The following is a 9,292-nucleotide window of genomic DNA, read 5'->3' as shown; positions in this document are numbered from 1 at the left end:
TTGGCAGGTTCATGAGCGCTGAATGGCTGCTGACATCCTGGAGCTTACATCTCCAATAACACCGAAGCAAATTTTCAAATAGACGTTCCAAATCCTCCCGGTCCTGCAGATTCTTCAGTTTTCCGGCATCTTTCGAATATTTGAACCCTTTCTAGTAGTGACTGTATGATTTTGAGATCCATCTTTTCACACTGAGGACTACTGGAGACTCAAACACAACTATTAAAAAAAAGTTCAAACATTTACTTTCAAACTTCAAACATTGCTCTAGAAGGAAACACTATGTGTTCTGAGCCTCGGGGTGAAAACTTTTGAACAGGATGAGGATGTCCAAATTTTTCTTATTTTGATCAAATATTTTTTTTCCCCCATTTGGTACTGCCCTTCGGAAGCAACAGAAGATACTTAATTTGTTTTCCGGGAAAAAATGCAAGTACAATTTACCTTATTCTTCAAAAAGTTTTCACCCCCGGCTCTTAATGCATCATGTTTCCTTCTGTTTGAACCTTTTTTAATAGTAATGTTTGAGTCCCTCAGTTGTCCTCAGTGTGAAAAGATGGATCTCAAAATCATATAGTCACTGCTGGAAAAGGTTTAAATGTGCAAAAGGTGTAGAAAAACTCAAGAATCTGCAAAAACAGTGCTCAGTTTAACTGTTTAAAACAAACAAGGGACTCATGAACAACCATCACCAAAAAAAACAAACGTGGTTATTTTAATAATTTCAGCTATTTATTTATTTTTACATTTTACATTTTTTATGTAAAATATCTTATTCAAGACAGTACTAAATAAAAACTAACATGCTTTTTACATGATCTCTCTTATTTTGTTAAAATGATTCACATTTTCACAGATTCTAGAAGGGGTTCCCAAACTTTCGCAAATATATGTATATTTAAATAGTTATAAATGTAATCAAATGTAATACAATTCTATGTATTTCGTTTTAAACTTAACCTGGAAAGCAAGGAAAATATATTTCTGCATATAAATATTATTAAAATATGTGTTTTTCTACATATACATATTTAATATAATAATATAATATAATAGTATTTAACATATTTTCAAATGTCAAATTCAAAAGTTAAAAAGTTGAAAATATCAAACTTTTATTTAAATAACTATACGTAATTGTATTTATGGCTATGTATTTCTTTTAAATAAAAGGAAAAAGTACATAAATATACATTAATACACACACATATGTATATATGTATATACAATATGTATAATATAATATATATTGTAGGGCTGTAAAACAATTACTCGCATACAAAATAAAAGTTTGAGTTGGCCTAATAAATGTGTGTGTACTGTGTGTAATTATGATGTATATTTAAATACATACAAATTAATGTATATATTTAAAAGAAATATGTTATTTATGTACAAAATACTTTTATTTATATATAATATAAATGATATAAAAATGATAATAAATACATATACTTGTAAACATTTTGTATGCGATTAATCGCAATTAATCGTTTGACAGCCCTAATGTGTGTGTGTGTATATACATGTATATTTTTTTTTCCTACATACAAAATAATTCTAAAAAAAAAAATAATTATCGAATGCATCGAAAGTTTGTATCGAATCATTTTCTATTCAAACATTTTTGCAAATTCACGGTTCATTTGAATCATTTCTCATGACAGGTATGAAAGTCCATCTCTCCACGCCGGTAAGACTGTACGGTTCTTCAGCATTACCACACTCATTACAGTTTCAGCACAGTCAATCTGCGATATATATCTCTCTAGAAGTAGTTTTGAACCGAAACTTCTCCCTCAGAGGGAATGAAGAGGTTTGGAGGATATCCTATTTTCCTGAAACACTCGACAGAGGATACGTTTTTCTGCTATGGCAGAGGCGTTGAACTGGATGGGGTGGGCGTCTCTCACACCAGCCCGTGCCGCTCTTCCTCTTCCTTGCCCAGGCTCTCTAAGTTGCATGGAAAACCCGGTTTATATTCCCACAGATGTCTAACAAGCTGTGGATATGGTACAGGATTATAGACAGGGCTAGATCAATAGCCTGCTGTCTCTAAGGCATCAATATAGATTATGAATCACAGCTAGGAAGTAGTGGGTGATGGCTGTTGCTGGCAGCTCCGAGGAGCTCTGAGAGTGTGTGTGTGTGTGTGTGTCAGAGAGCGAGAGTGAGTGAGTGAGTGATTTAGTCTGCTTTAATAGACTCTTTGTTTGGGCAAACACACCAGGCAGTGATCACCACCATCTGCCAGCTTTTTGCATAATGACACTAACATGCACTGATTCTTAATGATAGAGCGAGGACCCGGGGCCAGGACAAATGCAATAGTCAATTATGCTTCATCCTCCCTCTCTCGCGCTCGTTCTTTCTCCGGCTTTATTTCTCCCTCAACTGTCGCTGCTCTATTATAACATTCACAAGGCTCACAAGGACTCGTGTACGACTCAATACTGTTTGACTTCCCCCAATCAATGGCCCGCATAAAGATCCGTCTCAACACGTCTGACACGGGCCGTGTTAAATCGTACGAAATCTCAATCGAGGGCATGAGCATCGCACTTCACCTAAAATCCATAACCTTGATGAGTTTGCCCTGAGCGGGAGCTTTACATATCCAACATATTGAAGGGTCTTGATCTGCTTTCCATTAATATTGGCATGTGTCTACATCCCAAAGAGCCATCTATCACAACAGGAGTGCACGGGGTTACTTAAACACAAACTAAACATGACATCTTCCTCGCCCAGAGCAGCCCAGCACCAGCCTGTAGCGTAGTGCCCCCTGGCTTGTTATCTCAAAGATTGCTATTGAATACCTGTCAAAGGTTACGGTGCCAGAGGTTGGCCCGCTCGAAGAAAAAAGGGGAAATTGGGTCACTAGCCCGGCAAAATAAAGCATGTTGTGGGGCTAACGGAAACTTATTTAACAGGCCGGGTGGGACTCAGAAACGGAGCCCTAAAAAATGGATGCCGCACCAAGTGGTCAGGCGAGACAAACTGGCGGTCTGGTAGTTATGTGCATCTCAAATGCATTTCCTGTGACCACTTGGGACTTCATGACTACATTATCAACATTCAATAACAATGCAGGAAAGTTAAAGTAAAAAAAAAAAATAAATAAATAAATAAATAAATAAAGTGAAACAAACAAAAATCAGTTCAATAAAAAAAATATATATATATTTTAAAAAGGCACAACAGATTACATAAATGGCACGAAAAATTATGTCCCCAAACATATGTTCACACACACACAGACTAATTTTTAATTTTTCAAAAAATTAAATAATAAATAAATAAATAAATAAATAAACAAACAAATAATACAAAAAGCACAACAGTTTGTTCTTTCCCCAAAAATAAAAGGTAAAAAATAAGCAAAACAAAAAAAACATTAAAATTATATATAGAAATTATAAATATATATAAAAAATTTAAACATATAAAATATATAATAATAACAACAACAACAACAACAACAACAACAACAACAATAACAACAAAAAATGCTCAAAAGGCCAGAAAAAAAAATGTGATTGTGTGTGCGTGTATTTATCTATCTATCTATCTATCTATCTATCTATCCATCTATGTATATATAATTTATAAAGACCATATCATGTTTTGATGTTTCCGGTACTTTAAAAAAAAAATGGTAGACTAATTTGTAAAGAAAAATAATGCAGAAAAATACTGTCAAAAAGTAACAAAAATAATAATAATAATAAATAAATTACTTTCTTTTTTTTTTTTTTTTTAAATAATACAAAAGGCACAACAGACCACAAAAAGGACACAAAAATTGTTAGGTCACATCCTTCCCCAAAAATAAAAGGTAAAAAAAAAAAGTTAAAAAGCTAAAGAAAAAAAATTATATAGAGAAATTAAAACATAATTAAAACATCTATAATAAAACAACAACAAGAACAAAAACAACAACAAAAATGCACAAGTTAATAAAAAAAGTAATAATAAAGGCATATTGGACCACAAGGAGAGCACAAAAATTGTTAGATCACATCCTTTCCCAAAAAAAAGAAAGAAAGAAAGAAAGAAAGAAAGAGAAAGAAAGAAAGAAGAAAAGGTTAAAAATTATACACAAATTATATACATAATAGAAATAAGCCAAAAATGCAGCAAAAATTTGTTAATTACAAAAAATGTATTAAAAAGGTGCAACAGAACACAAAAAGGGGACCAAAAGAAAAAACTTTACCAATAATGTAAGGTAAAAAATATAATAATAATAATTATAATAATAATAAAATTACATATAAAAATTTAAACATACAAATATATAAAGGGTCCAAAAAAAATACAAAAAAATGTGTGTATATACACATATATACATACTCACATATCCTACCTCTTTATCAGTATTTTAACAGTATCTACACAGGCCATATCATGTTTTGATGTTTCTGGCACTTTGAAAAAATGGTAGACATTTTAAAAGAAAAATACAGTCAAAAAGAAAAAAAATAAAATAAAAATTGAAAAAGGCACAACATACCACAAAAAGGGCACACAAATTGTTAGGTCATATCCTTCCCCAAAAAGGAAAAGTAGAAAAAAAACATTATATACAAAAATGCAAACAAATATAGAAATATATTAGAAAACAACCCAAAAAAATACAAAATCCACAAAAAGGGCACAAAAATATAAACTCACATATCCTCTCTCTTTCTCAGTATTTTAACAGCATTTACAAAAACCATATTATGTTTTGATGTTTCCGGTACTTTGAAATTATGGTTAACGCATCAAAGAAAAATAATGCAAAATAATGCAGTTTCTTTGCCAGGAAAGAAACTTTTATTACCGGTAAATGTTCTCCTCTAAATTGGCATGTGTGGCAAAGAGTTAATTTTTCACCTATAAATGATTCAAGTCAACTCTTTGATGAAGCAAACATCTGTGTGAATGCATAAGGTGAAAACGCTCTACTTTTAAAGATTAAAATGTTCATTGACAAAGGAAACTGCGCCTTAAAACATATCACATCGCATTAAACACAAATTGCGCCTCGTCTCCGACAGATACGGACTGAGAGCCGCTACACCGAAAAAGACCAGCGAGTAATTGGAAAGAGTCTTTCCGAGAACGGCTTATCATGACTTCTATTGCTTTTAATTCCTGGACATTATAGGATGAAAATGCCTGAATTTATTGTACCCTTTTGCCTCTCTCTCTTCCTTTTGGGGTCTTTTTTTTTCTGAGAGGCTCTGGTGCTGTCAAGGTCGGAAGGAACACAGGACGCTGGAAATGATTAATCTGTCAATCTACATCAAAGCTTCCCGCTGCGTTCCCTCCCAATTGCCTCCCCAGCTCAGCGTGCAGAATGATAGGCTCTGCATTCTACTCTTCCAGCTCCGGCGTTCCCACTACAGCAGCCGGTAATATGATGACAAGCTAAAACGTAGCACATAAAATTACTTGTTGGAGCCTATTTTACATCTCTACCCCAGACTGTGCTTCCCTCTCTTATGTCCCTATGGCAGGCCATTTCACCATAAATACAATGATTACTGCTATTTTCAAAGCAGGTTCAAATCAGACCAAAAAAAAAAAACCCTATGCCATCTTTACCTGCCTTCTTGTCACAGAACACCGAGAAATAATAAACAATACGCCAACGTCCACGCAAAGGGCAAGTATCTCATGAATCAATCTAAAATGTACTATAATTTGAATCCGAGATACGCTTTTTGCAATGTGGTAAACAACAGGAGTGAATAAACAAAAAACAATTTCAATAGCGTGATCAGCAGACATCGCCTCAGCACAGAATCCAAATACCATCTGACATAACATTAATTCAGTATATATACACTAAGCAGGCCAAAAATAACAGTCAAATCATTTATAAGGGACACCGGGGCTGTTTGTCACACACGCAAGACTGTAATTCAGTAACTATAGAGGTTTCGAGTCAAAAACTGTTCTTATAACGAGTATTTTTGTCGTGTCATGACCTTGTTGTCACATTGGGCAGGTCATATGTGATATAAACTGTGTAATTTTACTCATCAACAATATTTTCTGTCAGCCAAAACCATGGGTTTTAACAAAATAATAAACTTAATGTGATGCATATTTGTTTGTCATACATTATTTAAACTGTTAAAATCAGATAAGACTTCTGGCATATTTTATTGCATCTGTTTAAATATATAATTAAACATTGTCAAAAAGTAGTGTCAGTATAAATCTGTTCATTGGGAAAACAATTGCATTTATTAAATTATTCAATTCAATTTTAATTTAACTGGAATTATTGATGATAAATATACAGTCTAAACTTGGATATTGTGTACACATTTAGTTTTTTTTTTTTTTTTTTTTTAATGGATGGAAATTTAATATGTAGTTCAAATACATCTTACATTTAGGCCCTAGGGACTTTTGTGCTTCACTTTTTTTTTTAACTGTTTATATTTTACATAAAAGCCTGTTTAACAGCAGGTTCCCATTGTGACAACTAACCCCATATAGTGTGACAACATGTCTACAATATCATGCAGGGCTCAACAATAAGTGTCCGATGGCACAGGGCCAGCGTCAAAGACGCTCGGGACAGCTGACTGATTTTTCACTGGCCCGACTGGGCCACTGATGCGCCATCACAAAAGATTATCATTGGCACGTGTTTTTAAGCCTTGTTCATTTAAAATTTTCAAGCGATCACAAAGACGCGTCTCTGATGGACAGGTAGCCTACAAAAGTATTTCAAAATACCCAACTTGATAAGTAACTTTTACAATGATTAATCTATATTTAATTTATACAGTTGAACCGATCGACTGGACATATTTCAACCCATCTCTGTTCCGGGCTTTCACACGAGCCGTATGCAATCATTTTTCAAAATGTCATGTGTGTGGAAATATTACGAACAATTTAAGCATCCATTAACAGAGGCCAGAGACGTTGAAGATGAACGCAAAGAGGAAAAATACTGTAGCAGGCAGAACAAGATCACCGTTCACAATGCGCAAAATATTGAAAATATCCTAAATATTAAAACGGGGGTTTATATGAATGTATCTCTGAGGGGAACTGACTGTTTTAAGAAAAGTTTACATGCCGTTTTCTTTTCATTCGCCTCTGTATAATGCATTTAAAATAATGTTCATAAGCATGACACTGTTATTCCGTAAGTGCCACCTGCTGTCAAAGACTGAAATTTGCGTTCTTAGTCCATCTGCTGATTTTCCCTAAAGCATCTTTTCATTTGTAATAAAATAATAATAAAATAATTTTTGAACAATGTTTGAACTTTATATTTGTTTTGCTGTGGCATTAGAATTATACAATTTAATTGGTAGGTATACTTTTGATACCTACCCCAACCGGGCCAGTAGGAAACATCCTTAGTCAAGCTGCTGACAAACCGCATGAAGTCTGATATAAATGAGCAATATCACAGCTGTGAGATATAGCTATATAGCGGCACGGCTGTGATTGGGCCATAAATAATCACGGCGTGCCGATATACAGCCATATCTCACGGCTAGGAGTGTGATATTGCATTTATACAACAGTACGACGTCACAGGTCTGTAAATACATTAGAAACAACAACTGTCTTTAAAAACCATCTTTTGTGCAGAACTACTTCCTTCTGTCACGGAGTCAAATCTCAGTTTGAAAGTTTAACAGCTGAACACAAACCTTCTGTTACTAATTCGAAAACATCAGTTTAGGAATAGTAACGAAGGAACGCTGTGTTGCTTCATTAAAAGCTTATTCTATTTCTGTATTATGTGTATTATGAGAGAGAGATGGACAGAGAGAGTGTGATTACCTGCATGTGATACAGCATTCAGTCTTTAGCTCAATCTCACTCTTCACAGCTCAATATTCGCTTTGAAGTCGGTGCCGATAGCCTTGTGGGCAGCGTGCCGACATATAGTGCTGTTATGCTCCGGGCGTCCTGTGTTTGAATCCCGACACAAGGACCTTTCCCGATCCTGCCCCCCCATCTCTCCCCCGCTTCACTTCCTGTCCTTTTTTTTTTTAACTGTCCTGTCCATAATAAAGGCAAAATGCCAAAAAATAAATCTTTAAAACAGTAGTTTGAATGTCCGCTGAGGAAGGCGATATCTTTGTCATACTATCCTTTCATCTGTTGAGGGTGACTTCCAATGACGGTGCTGCTCAGTATATTTGTTGGCTAACTCTTACAAGTAACTTCCTTGTTTACAACAGCATTTTAGTCTCTTTCAATATAAAGGTCTCTTGTTGCTGTCTAATGGCAGAACAATGTAACTAAAGTCACCCTCACAAAAACATAATACTAAATACAAATACTAAATACCATTATTAAATACTACTATTATTTGTCTAAAATATTATTTCTAGAATAATAATATTTAATAAAAAACAACAACTGCCATAATAAAAGTTGCTAGGCAATTGACCGTTCGAAAACAGCTTGACTGACAGGCAATCTGACCAATCATAACGCTGAATCCACCATTCTGTCCGACAAACAAAACAGGCAGGAGAGTAGATTAACTTCGGTGGACTTAAACTTGAAAAATTGTGCATCCTGACGTCTCTTTGATGATTCGTGTTTTGTGCTTTAAGTAAAGAAGACGATCAGTTTACGTGTTATTGACCTAATAAGGCAATACACTGATCTGTCACAATACATTAAAGAGCCACAAAATGATATTTATCAGTTGAATTTCTTAAAAAATGACAACATTTTAAAGCTGACACCTTGTTTCATACCAGAAGTAACCTGCTCTGTCTTGTCTGTCAGTGTGTTGTCAGTGTCCTTTTTGGTCCGCAATGTATTTTCTACCGCGTTAAAACATGATGTGTGGCATTGTTTGTTGGACACAGAAACAGCAACTAAGGAAGGCTGTTTTTGCAAAGGGTCAATTCATTCAAAATTGCAAAGGCAGCACTCTAATATACAGCATTGAAGTTACAATGCCAAAACTATTTGCTCTGAAATAGTAATAGATTACTGAGACCAAAGACTTGCCGTTAGATTTATTCAAATCAAGTTATATCTTATGTTTAACCACTATAGAGACATCAGATCTGGCAAATTCCAGAAGATCTGCTGCCTGTAAGGCTGCTTTCAGTGGGTTCATGAGGGCTGAATGGCCTGAACAAATTTCAAACAGACGTTATATTTAAAAAAAAAAAAAAAAAAACATATTTGAAGTCTAAAAAAGTACATTTTCGCCTAAAAATCTTTTAAAACTACATGTTAAAAAAATATTACTTCTAAAATTATTGTGGAAATACCGCAAACGTAATGATACAAA

The sequence above is a fragment of the Labeo rohita genome, chromosome 24, assembly GCF_022985175.1.
Source record: "Labeo rohita strain BAU-BD-2019 chromosome 24, IGBB_LRoh.1.0, whole genome shotgun sequence".
Lineage (NCBI taxonomy): Eukaryota > Metazoa > Chordata > Actinopteri > Cypriniformes > Cyprinidae > Labeo > Labeo rohita.
The sequence above is the reverse complement of the archived record's forward strand: the minus strand, read 5'-3'. Positions refer to the sequence as shown.